The sequence below is a fragment of the Felis catus genome, chromosome C1 (genome assembly GCF_018350175.1).
Source record: "Felis catus isolate Fca126 chromosome C1, F.catus_Fca126_mat1.0, whole genome shotgun sequence".
NCBI classification, from domain to species: domain Eukaryota; kingdom Metazoa; phylum Chordata; class Mammalia; order Carnivora; family Felidae; genus Felis; species Felis catus.
The window spans coordinates 61,441,701-61,460,733 of NC_058375.1; the positions used below are offsets into that span (position 1 = coordinate 61,441,701).

The window sequence follows — 19,033 nt, forward strand, 5'->3', positions numbered from 1 at the left end:
CAATTTCCTTTCATCAATGTGTTGTAGTTTTCAGAGCAGAGATCTTTCATCTTCTCAGTTAAATTTATTCCTAAGTATTTTAGTTTCAATATGTATATTGAATATGAAGAACAAAGGATCAAGACTAGCCACAGCACTACTAAAGAAGAACAGTGTGAGGATCTTTCTGTGTAAGGTATAAAGATTTATTATAAAGCCATTATAAACCGTGGTGTCAGTACAGTGATAACAACTACTAGATTTAAAGGGCTAACAGAAACAGACCCATGCACATATGGAAACTTGATAAATGTAGGGAAAAAGTACGAGAAAGAATGAAAGATAGTTTGTAACCAGAATTCCCAAATTTCATGTGAATGGTGAAAGAATGAATGTACAAATAAATAAACAGACAAATATATGATAGTTAACATATAAGTGATGCTGATCAAAATAAGCAAAATTAGATGATAAATTATCTTTTCTTGGCCACCTGAATATCAACTCAACAAACCAGGTAAACTAAATCTCCACTTGACTTTTTGCTGTGTAAACATAGTCTGAAAGACATTTAAAAGAAAGGAGGATGTTGTGAGTAATTGACCTTTTCTCTGGAAAGGAAGTAGTGGTATTTTCAAGCACTACAGTAACATCAAGCAGGTCACACAAAATGAAGGTCATTTTTTTATTGAAAAGGGGAAAAAACACCATGGAGAAATTCATTTTCTTGTCTAGATAATGAAAAGTCTTATATAGAAAACAAAATGCATAAAGCTTTTAAGGGGAACATTATGCTTTTTTCTTGAGCTTCGGTACTGTATCACATTATATTAGCATAGCATTTTGTAGAAAAAATGTATCTGTCATCATTGACATCTTGGGCTGTGAGCCTCTCCACCTTAACTTCAAGGTCACCTGAACTTCCAGGGGCAATTCCCTTGGATTAAGTTCAGCCACACTCTTTCAGTTTCAAGTATTGTGAACCTCATCATCTGTTTTAAAAGGCAAAGCTGTATTCTACAGCAGCCCATAGTAACACAGAATGATTTTTTTTTTAAATCTCTTAAACATAGTCTTGTCAAGGAGTGAACACGCAAAACTGACCTTATCAGAGAGGCAAAATACAGCTCCAATTAAAATTGAAATGGGGAGGGGTTGTTGGAGGGTGATCTCAAACTTAAAATGTAAGCCACATAGATAAGGAAATGCTGCCATGTGCAACAGCATCTTTATTCTCATTCAGTGATTACGGGGATCAACAAGACATTGTTAGAAATCATTTCAGTTAGCATGGATGCTACTGTCAAGATTAGATTAATTAAACTAATAAATGCCAAGCACGGATCAAAAACATCTAGTAACATGAAAGAAGTCAAAATATGAGAGAGGCAGTATCGCCGAGAAGTTTTTCAAAGACCCCACTGGCCTAGTAGGATTGAAAAACCTATGCTTTTGAAGAAAATAAAATAGATCAAATGCCAGATAAGTAAGTATAAGTTTGTAGGTCCAGCATTTGCCAGAAATGGGCACTGGAACCAAGAAGAACTTATCATGGCCAAAGCAGGAAGCAAAGTATATCTAGGTGAATTCAGCAGCTTCACTCTGACATCCAATCTCACAACAAATCACATTGTGTCTCACTGGAAAGTGTTTTGTGCCTTCTTAATTGAATGCTATATGTTGGTAACTGACCATGTAATAGGACCAATGACCTAAGGATTTGATGACAGGAAGGATTTAAATTATATCTGCATTAACAAAAGAATTTATGCTCTTTTGTAGTGAAGAACGAACTATGAAAATATACCACGAAATCCCAAGGCATGTTCTAATACCATGTTAATAAAAAAGAAAAACAAATAGAATTACAGCTGCTGATTGGAATTAAAAAAAGAGAAGAATGACAGAAGGAGGAATAGAGGCACGGAGGGAAGAGCAATAAAGAAAGAAGGGAAGGAACAGTAAATTATTCTACAACTATCCTAACTAGTGGAGTATGAGACATGGTCATTCAAGTAGAGATGCAACCACAAAAGGAGCCGTCTATTTTATAAAAGTCAGTATAGGCCCAAGAAGCTGTCCATCTGGTTTTTTTTTTTTATTTTTTAATTTTTTTTAATGTTTATTTATTTTTGAGACAGAGACAGAGGATGAATGGGGGAGGGTCAGAGAGAGAGGGAGACACAGAATCTGAAACAGGCTCCAGGCTCTGAGCTGTCAGCACAGAGCCCGTCGCGGGGCTCAAACTCACGGACCCTGAGATCATGACCTGAGCCGAAGTCGGACGCTTAACCGACTGAGCCACCCAGGCGCCCCATCTGGTTTTAAATCCCAGTTTCTTCTGGAGGATCTTCAGGACAGCCCTACTCTCAAAAGTTTCCCTCTGAGAGATGCCTGGGGCTACTTGTGTTTTTGAGAATAAGCCATAGAATTACAGTTCTCTAGAGCCAGAAGGAAACTTCAAAACCGTACATCTTTTGTCCGATGTCACAGATCATGGAAAGGCTGTTCATTTCTGGGCCAATATGTTATATATTGTTTATTTACAGTTATTTTAAAAGACCAGAGAACCATCACAAGCAGAACAAAATGGTCCTCATATATGATACAGCCACCTCTCCAGAAATCAGTTTTTCTTTTTATATCTATTATTGATTCCAACCTTGGGAAAACCTTCTTATTATCCTTCAAGCTTTGCTAAAAATGAGGTACTCAGGGTCAAGAAAAAAATTCCACCAGTAGTGCTCAGACTTTGGGAATAAATGACCTCCAGGATGCAATTAGCACAATCCCTCACCTGGGAGATGGTAAGAACCAAGAGAAAAGAGAAAAGTACCTAGGTTCAAATGATGACTTTTAGAATAATTTTCTGTTCCGGCCACATTTTACTCTAATGACCATGCTAATCTAGTCTTGATTAGCGTGACCATGAAAATAATTATCATTTATATGCAATTTTAAATCTTAAAAGTCTTTGTTAAAATGTTCTTTCCTGCTACAGGACATGCAATATTGACTAGAGTAATGAATTCATTATGGTGTTTCTAACTTTTTTTCCCCCGAAGTCTATAAATGTATATCTTATAACATATCCAAGTGCTAATATTAGCACATAGACTTTGTATTGAATCTTTAATGTGTCTTTCTGGTAATTAATATTTTAAGAATTAAAGTTATATGGAATTTTGCTGTAATATGTGAGGAGACATTTCTGTAATGCATTTATTGTAAACTTTTTACATAGAAAATTATACCCTTCCTGGTCTTTGTTATCTCTTCACGTAGATCACTCTTTTGTGTCAAGAAAGCAAAATTTACCTAGACTTAAGTACTCACTGACTATTTTGTTTGAATATAGAAACAAAAAATGTGTTTGTCCTAACCAAATAATAACACTGAATAGACCTGCTTCTATTTCCTAAGCAAATGGACACATTTATGTCTTTTAAGGCCTTAGAATTATATTACCAATAGATGCATTTGAAATACAGAAACTATAAGCAGATTTTAATGTTACAAAATATATGCAACAACAAAAATGACAGTGATTCAAACAGAGCAACATCATATCATTTTAAAAGTGTTATATTCCAACAGTTCTTCTTTGTGAAAACTTAAAAATAAAACTGCCAGTCAACTGGGAGACACCTTCCAATCTAAATGAGGAAGATGCAAGGTAACTTCCACATTTGCAAACATAACATTTCTTCTCAACTATAACTATCAGAAGTTTATAAGAAACAATGTATTACCATGATAAGAATGTGTCTAAAGGAAGTAGTCATAATTTTTATCTAAAAAGTACAGCGTTATAAAATTATATGAGAATTAGGATACAAGAAACTAAGCTTCTAGGTGTTCTAAAAATTTTTTGTCTATTATTTTTATTTTGTCAATTTATTATTTTATAAGAGAAACAAAATATGAATCTTACAGAATACTAGGCTAAGGTACACAATGCTTTGAGATGCTAAGAATATCGGTTGTCTGTTCTTTTGTGTTTTTATTACTCTTAGAGCATATAGGTTAAGCTCCGATTACCAAACTGGAGCAGATTCACTATATTATAAGAAACATAGTTTCTAGTATTACATTCAGGAGATTTGGGTTTAATAGGTCTGGAGTGGCATCTGGGAAGCTATTTGAACAAGCATTCTAAGTACTTTGGTATAAGAGATCTACTGACCTGTATGTAGGATTCATAGGGTAGTTAAATAATGATGAAACTCAAAATAAGCTGACATGGGAAGTTAGCCTTTACTCTGTTATCTCTTACCTACTTTCGTCTAGGGATATCACAGTGACCCTGTAAACCTCAACTTTCTTATCTGTAGCAGGAGTGTATTTTGAGAATCAAATGAGACACAGATAATACAAAGGCAAGGTAAGTAGGAAATTATGATACAAATCCTAATTCCTAGCATACAGTAGGTTAAAATTAGCGACTATGTTGATAGGGGAGATGCTATGTTAAATATGCCAACAAAAGTATTGAGGTGTTCATTTGTTTGCTGATCTCTTACACAAGGGGCACTATGTGCTCATTAGAAGCTCAAAATCTGGTGTCAAACACACTGTATCATACCTTAGCTCTACTACTTTCTATTTTGCAGTATTGGAAGTATTGTTTAATCTCTCTATGCCTTAGTTTCTTCATCTATAAAATTAAGATGCTAATATATAACTCTATGAGATCATCGTGAAGAAAAATTAAGGCAACACATGTAAAATACTTATTATGTTTTTTGAAATATATGAGAAGCAAAATATTATTACTATTTTTTTAAAGAACTGTTTTCTTCTGTTTATTTATTCTTGAGAGAGAGAGACTGAGCACAAGTGTGTCCACGCAAACAGGAAGGGCGGGGGGGGGGGGAGATAGAGGATACCAAGAGGGCTGCATGCTGACAGCAGAGAGCCTGATGCAAGGCTCGAACTCACGAACCATGAGAATATGACCTGAACCAAAGTCAGACACTTAACCAACTGAGCCACCCAGACACCCCATAAAATATTGTTACTATCAATATTATTATTTTATTATGTATCAAATACTATAATAGATGCTGATAGGCAAAAAAAGGAATATTTTTCTGGACCTATAATCAAATGCATCCATAAAGTTACAACTTTAATAGTGTTCTAGTAGAAGGCTACAGAGAGCCAGGAGATTTCAAACAAAGGATACCTAACCTAGTCTGAGGTCTGTGAGGCAGTAATGGGGTTTTTTTTAAGTTCTGATATTTTCAAAGGATAACAAGGAGTTGTCTACAGGTAGGATATAAGTGGATCAAAAGAGTGTTGCAAGTAAGAGAAGACAGTCAATACAGGGCCATGAGCAGTGGCAGAAACTGGTGATTACGCAGTGCAAAGGCAAAGTCACATAATCAGCTACAGAAACAAAACGAAGGTTGATGTACCATAAAACTAGAAGCCAACAGAGGAAGAAGCATGCAAGCTCTTTGGCTCTCTGAGTAGTATGCAATCATATCTTACTGATGAAAGAGGTGACTTCATCAGTTTAGAATTATAATGAATTAAATATGAAGAATAGATGTGGGAAGTAGAAATAAAATATGGAGAGACAACATGTCAAAATCACCATACATCCGAAACTATACCTATAAAACAAATTATTGGAATGAAAAGAAACATAATGGGAGACTCTAACATACCTCTCTTAACGAGCGCACAAAAAAATTAGGAGCGTAGAGAAGATCTGGTATAAAGGGTAACTAGCAAATTTGATCTAATTGATACATAGAGAAAAAAATACACTGAAAAAGAAAAAAATGCATATTATTTCAAATATGCAAAAAAAACCCCAAACATTGACAAAATTTACCATATGCAAGGTAATTAAGAAAGCCTTAATAAAATTCTAAAGATTCTCTGATTCTGTGGCTGTAAGCCAGAAGTCTATAACCAAAAGATAGCTAGACAGTCCCTATTTTCAAATTAAACAATACCAAATAACATGACTCAAAGAAGTCATAAGAAAATTTAACAATATTTTGATTAAAAATAATAAAATATGGCATATAGAAATTTGACAGATATGATAAATCTATGTGTATAAGAGTATAGCCTAAAATGTACATTTTTGAAAAGAAAAAAGGCTTAAAATCAGTTATCCAAGGAGCCATTGTAAGTACAAAATAAGAGTAAATTATGCCCAAATAAAATATAATAAAGGAAATAAAAAGAAAATAGAGGAAATTAATAAAAAGTACAAATACATTATGAAATAGAGATCAGTCAAAACTTGGTTGAGGGACCCTGGTTGGGTGTCCAACTCTTGATCTCGGTTCAGGTCATTATCACCAGGGTTCATGGAATCAAGCCCCATCTTAGGCTCTGTGCTGACAATGTGGAGTCTGACTGGGATTCCGTCTCTCCCTTTCTCTGTTCCTGTTCATGCTCTTACTCTTTCTCTCTCAAAATAAATAAACTTAAAAAAAAAAAAAGTTGGTTGACTGAAAGATAATCAACCACATATACTCAGAAAGTTTAATCAAGAGAAAAGAGAGAAGAAATAAGTTACCAATTTCAAAAGTTAAAGGTCTATCACTATAGATTGTAGAGTTTCTAAAAGTTAATAGGATATTTTGCATAATTTTTATAAGCATAAAAATGTTAATAAAATGGACATATTTCTTGAAAATATAACTCACAAAACTAAGATTTAAAAAGTATGAATAATCATTTATTCATTTTATATATCTATTTCTCTCTCTCTTTCTCTCTCTCTCTTTATATATATATACATATATATATATGTATATATATATATACACATATATATATGTATATATATATGTATATATATATGGATAGGTACTTTTCTGTATGTAAAAATGGAAGAGAGAGAGAAAAGGAGAAAGGAAGAAAGAAAAGGGCTAAGATTCCCATGACTCAACAAATTAGTTACAGATACAGGGAGCTAAATTGTCATCTTTTCTCTTTGAATATATGTCCTGTAGTAATCTAGACCAAGTAGATCCAGTAACAAGAGGACCTGCTGTCTTTTAATGAAAGTCCTTAATAAATGTATTAAGGGTTAATGGGTTTTTTTCATTGAAATAACTTTAGATCTTTCAAGGAGAGAATCTGTACAAAAAAACTGGTTATACAAGAGATATATGCAAGAGCTGAGAAATGAATCAAGGACAGTAAGACAACACAGAGATTAGCAATATCAGGAAAGAGCTACACCCTTAGCACCAAAAGGACAAGGAAGGAGATGGTATTGTCAGAACACAGCCAGCCTGGGCAGCTAGTGCTGGAGGTGTGGAGGAAACAAACCAGCTTCCTGAATAACTAAGATAGAGGGGAATAAATATCTGGTTTCTCCCCTCATCACACACCCCTAGCCTTCTGCCAGAGCTTCCCTGGAAATCAAAGGGAAATGAAATTGGTAAATGTTGGGTCTTATAATCTAAAGGAAAGCAGTGGAAGGTTGGAGCACGAATCTGAAAGCAAACAGGGAGTTTACCAGCATAGCAATCTAATTAGACCCAAATGATTAAAGAGCTAAAGCAACACATTCTGTAAAGTCTGGAAGCTAGATTTCTGTAAATACATCTATTATTGGTAGACTTTCAGGTAGAAGGGAACAAGAAATACTTCCTTAGAATCATTAATGAATGATTGACAGAAAATATAACGTGAGCATAAGTTTTGGTCCCCACTCTGGGTCTGCCAAGCTATAGGCCTTGTTTGTAATTTTTGTAATTTTTTTATCTATAAAATGTAGATGGTAATATTTGCCTTCAATTTTTTTATCTATAAAATGTAGATAGTAATATTTGCCTTACTGAACAGAAACAAATAATAAAAGAGATATGAATAAAAGTGATTAGTACAATGTCTTAGGTGAAAACACACAGTAATGGTGCCTTATTATTGAAAATTAGAAAGAAAAAAAACATAAAAATGGTACCTTAAAAATAGCTTTATAAAAATCTTGCTTTAACTTCTTTTTCCTATATTTATCAGTATAATTTTATTACTATAATCTTTAAATCTAGATTCTATCTAATGTAAGATGTCATTATTTTATGCACTTGTAAGAAAAAAAAACTCAACTATGACACACAATATTTCACCATCTTTCTCACTGAATTGCATGTCACTAGAAGTTAAGCAGTTTTTGTTTAAAGTCAGCAGGAAGTTCCTGACAAAGTATAATAGGAGACCATATCAACATTGCCCTGTACAATGCATGAATTGATCATACCAGCCTCGTTCTGTTTTGAAATTTTTCATCTGCTCCATGGGATTGTCAATTATTCCTGCCTTCAAACTTTGCTTAATATATGGTAGATGATCTTTTTGCATGTATCCCACTAAAAAATGTAACACAGGCTCATCTATTTACGAATCAACTAAAACTGAAAAGCTTCTGTACAGCATAGGAAACCATTAATGGAAGGCAATCTACCGAATGGGGAAAATATTTATAAACCATATATCTGATAAGGGGTTAATACCCAAGACATGTAAAGAACTCATACAACTCAACACACACACACAAAAAAAAATCCAACTAAAAATGGGCAGGTGATCTGAATAGACATGTTTCCAAGAAGACATATGACTGGCCAAAAGGATTACATAAAGAAGTGTCTAACATTAATCATCAGGGAAATGAAAATGAAAACTACAGTGAGATATCACCTCATACCTATTAACAGCAACAAAAAAAAGCCTAAAAAAAAAGAGCAAAACAATACAAAACAAACATACAAGAAATAACAAGTATTGGCAAGTATTTGGGAAAAAAGAGAACTCTTGTGCAGTGTTGGTGGGAATGTAAATTGTTATACTTACTGTGGAAACAGCATGGAGGCTCCTCAAAAATTACAAAAAGAACTCCCATATGATCCAGCCATTCCACTTCTGGGTACTTATCTGTGGGAAATGAAATCATTCTCTCAAAGACGTATCTGCATCTCATGTTCACTGTAGCATTATTTATAATAGCCAACACATAAAGACAATCTAAGTTTCCATTCATGGGAGACTCGATAAAGAAATTGTAGTATAGATACAATGGAATATTATTCAGCCATTAAAAAAAGTAAATCCTATCATTTTTGATAACACAGATGGAACTGAAGGGCATAATGCTAGGTGAAATAAGTCAGACAGTTTCACTGTCAGGTGGGTATGATCTCATTTATATGTGGAATCTGAAAAACAAATAAACACACCTATAGGTACAGAAAAGAGATCAGTAGTTGCCAGAGTCAGGGGTGGAGGGTGGACAACATGGGTAAAGGCACTTAAAAGATATAAACTTCCAAACAGAAGTCTTGAGGGTATAATGTACAAATAGTGACTATAGTTAATAATACTGTATTGTATATTCAAAAATGGTTAAGAGAGTAGATCTTAAAAGTTCTCATCACAGACAAAAGTAAATCATAACTATTTATGGTAATGAATGTTAACCAAACTTGTGGTAATCATATTGCAATATATACACATACGAAATCATTATGTTATACACCTAAAATTGATACGTTATTTCAATTAAAAAAATTAAATTAAAAATAAAAGGAGGTGTATTGGGACACACAAAATTTTTCCCCTAGGTATTTGAAAGCATTTATGTGTCAATTTGCAAGAAAATGTAGAACTGTGGTCATTTCTCTAAAGACAAATAGTTCTTTCAACCATACGGAATTAATGTCACATGGTTCTCTTCCCGGAACTTTCAGTATACAAAATAACCTTTGTTAAAATACTGAGCCATAGAGCAAACTTCTTAAAGCTATCTGAAATGTCAACTAAACTCCAAACAAGTTATTGTGAGAAACATACAAGCCCTACTTATGTAATGACAGTATGACAAATACCATCAAGTTAACACACCGTGCCACGGCTGTCATCTGATCAACAGCAGCTGTAAAATATCAGTGATTGTAAGATGCATCCTAATTTTAGATGTGATTCTCAGAATCTATAAAACATGATTATATTTACTCAGGTCCCAAGTCAAATCATGAGGAAGTGAAAAGGACAGAAATTAAAGGAAAGGCGAGTCAAATACAGACTTTGCTATGAAAAAAGGCAACATTTAACACATAGAGAATAATAGTACCTACTTAAGGATTTATCAAAACCCAGAACATATTTTCAACACTTAACTATTAGACGCTTAAAATTTATAGGTTACCAGAGAAATAGATCTTTTTACTTAAAAAAAATTTATAAGCATAAGTTTTATAGATTTTTTTCTAAAATCAGCAAATCATTTTTGTTAAAAATTTGGTTGAAAAACTGATTTTATAGCATAGCTGGGATGAATAAGAGTTAAAATGTTTTATCTTAGGGGAATCATCTAAGTCATTATAAACTGAAGAAAAGGAAACACAACACATGATCACTATTTGCTCAGGAATACTGAACAGGCATGAAGATTCCAAAATTGAATGTAATGTGGGCGTGAAAAAAATATCATTATCAAAGCAAAGAATAGCTAAGTTGTGTGATACAAATGTGATGACTCATGGAATTAGTAATATGTTGCTAACAGCACCTAATATAGCATCGAATTACATTTTTTTATATCCTTTATAGTCCTAGTTAAACCACTCAACACCCCTGAGAAATGAATCAATATGTTTATCTCTAGCTTATAGAGGAAGAAAAGTTTCAATAATTAGCTATTTTCAGGGGCCACAGAGAGAGTGGTGGAGATAAAATTAACAAAGAAGGTTGTGGCTTCTATCTGAGCTTGGTTCATCCTGACTCTAGGGTGACATTAACCAAAAGCAGTTACAGCTCCATGTTAGCCAGCTGTAGCCACAGTCTGACAGACAGTAATGGGGTAAGATCTATTAAATCAACCTGAAGGAAAGAATGAACATTTGGGCTATGATTCACAAGGCAAAGTAAAACCTCAAAGGGGTTCCAGAGGGAAGGGATGTTAACAGAGGCCTTGGCCTTTGATATGGATTGTTGTATCTAAAGCCAGAATCAAAACTGTAAGGAAACACCATAGCATCTGGGAGCATAAGAATCTAATGAGGATAAAGATTTAATTCTTCCTGAATTTCCAGATGTGGCTAAGAAGCTATTAACTTTCTAATCACTAAGCAGTCAGGATTGAATAGGACTAATAAGGAAGCTTTTATAGACTATTGCTTTCACTCATATTGGAACTGATTGCACCAGAGGGAAAATGCATATTTCCCCTCCTTAGAATATGCTAAAATATCAAGATCTGAATCCCCTCCATTTTCCAAAATCTTCTCCGTTTGCTTCACTCTGTCCACTTCTAACCTTCTCCAGTCATACAAGAGATCACACATAAATTAGAGGTAGGCCTCCTTATGGATTAACACTTAAAATATATATGCTTATTTAACTTAGGACCATTTGCATCTCAATTCATTATGGTGATTAATAAAGCAGCCTGTTGTAACCAAAGCCTTTTGAGAAAACAAAAGTGAACACAGATAAGATGTATCTCTGGAGGACTATACAGACTAATGGAGAAATTGCATCTATAAATATGTAATCATAATAAAAGTAGAATAGGGTAAGTGCTAACTAGAATTTGACATACTGTACTGTGGCAATCAGAGAGGGAATGATTAACTGCTTTGGAGAGATCAGTGTTAGTGACAGCTTTTCTAAGGAGATAGTATTTAAGTCTCTTTTGAAGGATTTCAATAAATAATGTAGGGGAGATAACTTCAAACTGAGAGACTGCATGAGTAAAGGCAAAAAACTTGAAAATTGCATGTTGTTTTTGGAAAAGCGAGAGGAGTGAGTTTTTCAAAGGGAGTGTAGGTTACAAGGAAAAACAATATGCTTCAACTTGTTTGAGCTTCTGATGTGTTGGCTGTTGACTTCAATTGGCTGTGTTGTATATTCTGCTTACTTGTCTTTAAATGTAGACTGTGGTCGAGTTTATTTGTCATTTGCAAAAATCTATTGTTTTGTGTGGCGATGTTTTTTCTAATGTTGTTCACAATATGTTTCATTGTACATTGTCTCCTACAGTGTGACACTGCCACAATTCAAACAAGTGGTGGAGTTTTATTTCTCTCCCACTGACTGGGCTATCCTTACAATTTGCTTGTAACCAATAGAACATAGAGGAAGTGATGCCGCGTGGCCTCTCACCCTAGGTCAGAAAAGGCCATGTAGCTTCTGGCTGGTTCTCTTACAACAATTGCTCTCAGAATACTCCCTCCTGGAACCTGGTTGGTATGCCATGAGAGGCCCAAGTGATACAGACATGTCGCATGTGTGTACTTCAGTGGACAGTACCATGTGATCCCAGCCTGAGTCCTCCTAGCCCAGGTGCCGCACATGGGACTGAAAAGCCATGTTGGAAATAGATCTTCTAGCCTCAGCTGTCTCAGTCTCCCTCTCAAGTCACCCCCAGATATGTCAGTCTACCCTGCTGAATTCTCATACATTGTGGGCCATAGCATAGCTTTTCCTGTAGCTGATCCTTTCTGCTTTAATGATCTGCAGAATTTGTGAGCATAATAAAAGGCTGTTTGGTGCCATGAAGTTTACAGTGCTTTATTATGAAGCAATAGTAACTGGAATACCTTCTTTCCTGAGTAAGGGAGTATTGCCAGCACATGGTTGTCCAGTTAGTCTCTATGTCACAGACTTACCTGCAACTTAATGGGGGCACATTATTATGTTCTAGATCATGACATATGAACAGAAATGGTGTGTACACTTCCAGGCCTATCTCATACACCCTGCAGTGAACTGTTGCAGACTCATAGGCAGTCCTAGGACTCAACATAAGCCTTCAAATGAGAATGATGCCCTTCAGGGGCACCTGGGTGGCTCAGCCAGCTAAGCATCTGACTCTCAATTTTGGCTCAGGTCATGTTCTAATGGTTCATGAGTTCAAGCCCCATTTGGGACTCTGCACTGTCAGCAGATTCTCTATCTCCTCTCCTTCTGCCCCTCCCCTGCTTGTGCTTGCGATCTTTCTCTCCCTCTCTCTCTCTCTCCCTCTCTCAAAAATAAACTTAAAAAAAAAAAAGAATAATGCCCTTCAATACAGCAAATAAATAAGATAGTAGGAATGAACCTACAATTTTGAATAGCCCTCTATGTAAACTATTATGAGAGTGAAATAATTATTATTTGTTATAGCAATGAAATATTACACTAACTCTGACACATGCAATAAAAGATTCCTTCATTTTCTTCTCTAAAATAGACAGTGAAAGGCAATGCAAGCTAGAACACTGAATTGTGAGATAATTTGTTTCAGGCAGCTTGTTTTGAATACTGCTTCTTATATACAAAGATGGCAACATGAGAAAAGGGATTGGACTTTAAATTTAAACTCTCAAGGAAAGGCTTGATTTGCCCTCAAACACTTTTGAAAATAGATGCAATAAAAAGATGGAGTAAGGACTTACTATTTTCAGTCATATTAAGAACTTGCCGCCCACTTCCAATTTGAAGGTAATAAAGATGATTCTCATTTCTTTGTCAACCTAAGGGAAAGAAACAGAAGCAAAACCTCTAATTTTAATGAAACAAAGAGGCATTTATATATCTGAAAACTATATATAAAAATTGAAAAAAGAGGACCATTAAATAGCAAAGAAAAGGAAAATCAATCCTGTGTTCAACTGGGCTTTAGTGCAGATGGAGTGGAAAGGATTGGTTTCAACGAGAAGCAAGGCAGCTTAAAATCATAAAAGGAATCGCAAGAAACAGTATAGATGGATTCTATAGTATACTGCTTATTGGCTTCCATTTTGTGAAGCTCATTAAGAGTTGGCACCTATTCCCCATCCCTTAAACTTGAACTAACCTTACGACTTAGTCTGGTCAATCAAATGTAGAGGAAGCAATGTGATGTGACGCCCAGGAATCAACAGGTTTCAGCACTTCCCCTCTTGCTGTTGGGACTCTGTCTTCCAGACTAGCCTGTGGAATAATGAGGGAGGACACAAGCATCGAGACGGTCTCAACTAAGCTGTCTGAATCCAGCCAGCCCCCTGACTGCTGAAGCAACGGACTCCAGACACATGAATAAGCCCAGTCAGTATCAGCTAAGCCTACCACAGATAATGAGAACTGTGTTCTGCTGACTCTAATCTTGAAATAAATAAATGGTTGTTTTAAGCCATCTAGTTTTGGGGTAGCTTGTTACACATAAAATAGTGAGAAATCTCAAAAAAGCTGACAAACCCTTGATATAATATAAGTAAAAGACATTGCACCAAAACGGAATTCCCCTAGGAAGATACTGAAATAACCCGAAATTACTGGTAAATGGAACTGAAAGGGAGAACAGGCTGTAGTTAGTTCTTTGAAATACAAAATAACTAAAGGACAATAGAATGTGTCATAGTCAGCGCAGGCAACTAAAACAAAATACCATAGAATGTATGGCTTAAACAACACACATTTATTTCTCATAGTTCTGGAGGCTATAAAGTCCAAGATCAAGATACTGTCATGTTCAACGTCTGGCAGGAGTGCTCCTCCTGGTTACAGATGGTCACCTCTTGCTCACATGGTAGAGCAAAAGAGGTCTCTAGTGTCTTCCTCTTCTTCTAAGAGCACAAATACCACCATGGGGAATCCATCCTCTTGGTCTCATATAAACCTAATTACCTACCAAGGGACCCATCTCCAAATACCATCACACAAGGGGTTAGGGCTTAAAATTATGAAGACACAAACATTTAGTCTAGAATTGAATGATGGTATTAGCCCCAACATGTTAGTGTTACTAACATTTATATCTGCCTTCAAAATAGAGTTCAATGAACAACCCATGAAATATCTACCAAAGTAGTCATCGGACCATACAAGGCAGTGGAGTATAAGATTGCACAGTGGTTTTGGAGGCCAATTTTATCAATTTTACTTTTATTTTTTTTTCAACGTTTATTTATTTTTGGGACAGAGAGAGACAGAGCATGAACGGGGGAGGGGCAGAGAGAGAGGGAAACACAGAATCGGAAACAGGGTCCAGGCTCTGAGCCATCAGCCCAGAGCCTGACGCGGGGCTTGAACTCACGGACCGTGAGATCATGACCTGGCTGAAGTCGGACGCTTAACCGACTGTGCCACCCAGGCGCCCCAATTTTACTTTTAGAATATATCCAGCAGGGGCACCTGGGTGGCTCCGTCAGTTGAGTGATCAATTTTGGTTCAGGTCATGATCTCGAGTTTCATGAGTTCAAGCCCCAGGTCAGGCTGTGGGCTGACAGCTCAGAGCCTGGAGCCTGTTTTGTATTATGTATCTCCCTCTCTCTGCCCCTCCCCCTCTCATGTTCTCTTTCTCAAAAATAAACGTTAAAGAAAATATTATTAAAATATATCCAGCAGATGTATACACACATGTTCATAAGAATATATCTATAAGATAGGCCCAGAAACTTATTAATAATAGCAAGAAGAAAGAGAAGGAGGAGGAAGAGGAGGAGGAAAAGGAGGAAGAAGAAGAGGAGGAGGAGGGAGAAGAAGAGGAAGGAGAGGAGGGGAAGGAAGGGAAGGGAAGGAAAGGTCAATTAAAAATGTGTTAAGAGGGGCACCTGGGTGGCGCAGTCGGTTAAGTGTCCGACTTCAGCCAGGTCACGATCTCGCGGTCTGTGAGTTCGAGCCCCGCGTCGGGCTCTGGGCTGATGGCTCAGAGCCTGGAGCCTGTTTCCGATTCTGTGTCTCCGTCTCTCTCTGCCCCTCGCCCGTTCATGCTCTGTCTCTCTCTGTCCCAAAAATAAATAAACGTTGAAAAAAAAATGTGTTAAGAAAGATGTGTAGAACATAAAAAGATGTCTGTATTTCTGCATTTTCAAAAGTTTACAAAATTAATAATATACATAATAGAATATATTCTGTAATAATGCAATCCAATAAAAAATAGCTTTAAATTTTATGTGCATATAATTTCTGAACTTCCTGAAGAATTTCAAGGACTGTTGATTTAATAATAATTGAAAAGAGGAGAGGGGGGAAAAAGGAAAACATACCACATTAGAAGTACAGAAATATTTTACTAATTGAAACAGTATCAATTTAACCATACAATTAAGCATCATTTTCTTTTTCAATATTATGACAAAAATGAGTCAATGAACCCAATCCAGGTTCCATGGATTGCTCTGAATCACCTTGGGCCATCAGAAATTACACATGGAGGCATGTAAATTTTTCATAAACTCTGCTCAAAAAATTAACTTTTTTTTTAATTTGGAATTAATATTTTAATTTCAAGGTCTGTAAAGAAAAATAGGGCTTATGTAAAACAACATTTCGCTAATCTTATAGTTGTAGGTTTTTAAAATTATGTTTAATGTGGTAGAAATTTAAACTTTTTTCTTAAAATTTAACATTTATGGGGCGCCTGGGTGGTTCAGTCAGTTGAGCATCCGACTTCAGCTCAGGTCATGATCTCATGGTTCATGAGTTTGGGCCCTGAGTCAGGCTCTGTGCTGACAGTTCAGAGCCTGGATCCTGCTTCAGATTCTGTGTCTCTTTCTCTCTCTGCCCCTCCCCGACTTGTGCTCTGTCTTTCTCTGCCTCTCAAAAATAAAGATGAATAAAAAAAATTTTAACACTTATGTATATATAAATAGAAAACAGTTGGAAGGCTATATGCCCAACTATTAACAGTGGCTACCCTGGAAGAGTAAGAGTGGGAGGGAAAAAAGCTAGGTATTCATTAAATTCACTTTTTAAATATACTTTTAAAATTTATACTATAATATATATTTAATAAGTAGTATGTTTTCTATTGTTTAAGTATGCTTTTACAATATACTTGGAATATTTTATATATAATTTTTATGTGAGCTTAAATAATTGATAGAAGAAAATTATTCTTTATATATGGAAGGGAGAAAGGATAATGCAGTTTGGAACACAGGATGAGGTCAGAGATAATGGCAAGCATAAACATTCCTAAAAACCTAAAATGGGAATTAAAAAATGACTAAATGATTGTGATATGGAAACTTTTTTTTTTGATATGGAAACTCTTAAGACCTTTACCAAATCAAATGATTCCTCTTTTATGTCTCAAAAAACTTTTAAAAATAAAACAAAATCAGTTATCTAGAGATGCATTGTAAGAAACTTGAGGAATAACATATATGGGGAAAAAAAAACAAGAACAGGCAATGTCTCTCTGCCCTCATAGGATCATGTAATGGTGGAGTCAAAAAGTTTGTAAATTTCCCATATCCAAGAAGAATATTTTTACAATTATTTTACCCTCCTCTAATTCCTCTGGCTAGGAAAACTAAATCAAATGAGTATTTCTCCTAAAGTCTCCTTCCACTCTATAGTTTTGCCCTTTCCTCACCCCCAAGGTTCTCAGAATCCTCTCCATTGCGTCACTATGGCAAATAAAAAAAAAAAAATAGGAAGGATGCACTATGAGTTATATGTGGAAATGATTCATATCTAATTGACCATGCCTCAGTTACAAGCCCACACCTGCTATAAGAGGGTGGGAAAATACAGTCTAGTTACAAGTCTAAGAAGAGAACACAGCCATCAGCGAGCAATGAGAGGTTCCATCACAATGGCCAAGTAGAATATGAACCAAGAATTCTGATATAGGGGCTAGAGCCAGAATTTCCCTTCCTAAATTTCTAAATCCTGTAAGATGACTAGGATGGAAATGAGAGAAAATGTCAAATTGTATGATACCTCCTCTATTCATTTTACCTTCTAGAGAATCATCTGCCATAATTTTTTTTAATGTCTTGGATTTGCAAATTACAAGTAACATAGAAATATAGTCATAAGACTTTTCTATAAACAGTTTCTTAAAGGATGGATATAATTATGTTGTAGATCACAGATGATCTGCATATATAGTGATTCATAAAGTGCTACTCTCATTGCAAAGAACAACAGAGCTTAGAAATTCTCATCCCTAGGTACTAGCATTTTAAAAGTCTCTCACAGTGAATAGACACAGGCACTTTACTAATAATACCATTACTAGTACAATAGTAGGCACTATACTAATAATAAAGGACTAGGAATAAAACTTCTAGAATTTAGCATATAATATAGTGATCAAAAGCATTTTGGCTTAAAATTAGGTTTTAAAATAAGAATAAAAGGAGGGCAATAATTATAGGAAGGGTTATTCTTTACTGGGGCTAGGATAGGTAGCTATTCCTCTCCTATAAACCATTAAGTGTTGTTTTTCCCAAACATTGCGGCAAAAGAAAAATAAAAGCTGAGATTAGTGTGTCTTCTTTTACCTGGGATGTGGACACGGGAGATCTACTGTTCAGGCCAACAAAAGTATTTTAAAACACATGGAACAATGACTAACAAGGAAGAAATGTAAGAGTTGAGTCTTATTCTAACTAGAAAATAAGAGTAAACAATAGGCTTCAAAACCAGTCTTTGTTGAAAAAGAAAGTTTTCTAAGTTAATTTGTGGTTTAGTCTGGGCTACTACAACAAAATACCATAGACTAGGTGGCTTAAACACAACAGAAATTTATTCCTCACAGTTCTAGAGACTGGGAAGTCCAAGACCAAGTTACCAGCAGATTTCATGTCCAATGAGAGCCTATTTCCTGTTTTATAAATGGCCATCTTTTCACTGTGTTTTGATATGGTGAAAAGGGTGAAGGAGCTCTCTTCGGTCTCTTTTATAAGGACACTAACCCCGCCTGCAAGTTACTTCTTTTAACTTCTAAAGAAGTTATTTCATTTAACTTCTAAAGTCTGCCTCTCCAAATACCATCACATTAGGAGAATAGGTTTCAACATATGAATTTGGTGATATTTTGACACCCTTTTTAGTATGTCAAGATGAGCACCAAATTGATGATAGAATTTTACATAAGGGTGATTGCACTACCCAGATGGAATTGAAAGATTAGAGATAAAGGCAGAGAGAGGGAAGTAGATGGTCAGGCTATTGCCCCAACCTATGTGTCTGAGAGGTTTCAGCAGGAAATGCTAATGTTGGATTATGGTTGTGTTTCTCATTGGGAACTCTGGCCTCCTACCCAAGCCTGGAAGAGGGTATACCTAAGTAAACAGAGCAGTGCATCATAGTTAGGCAG

At 35.5% G+C, this 19,033-nt stretch overlaps 1 long non-coding RNA gene across 1 annotated transcript; it reads right to left on the reverse strand.

The window, feature by feature from the left end:
- Positions 1 to 8,845: 8,845 nt before the first annotated feature.
- On the reverse strand, positions 8,846 to 15,586 carry LOC109503102. The gene is made up of 4 exons (XR_002162002.3): positions 15,531 to 15,586; positions 13,796 to 13,911; positions 13,395 to 13,472; positions 8,846 to 8,892 (listed from the first exon to the last, which is right to left on the reverse strand). It is a non-coding gene; the product is annotated as an uncharacterized LOC109503102 (long non-coding RNA).
- Between the last annotated feature and the right edge of the window lie 3,447 nt (positions 15,587 to 19,033).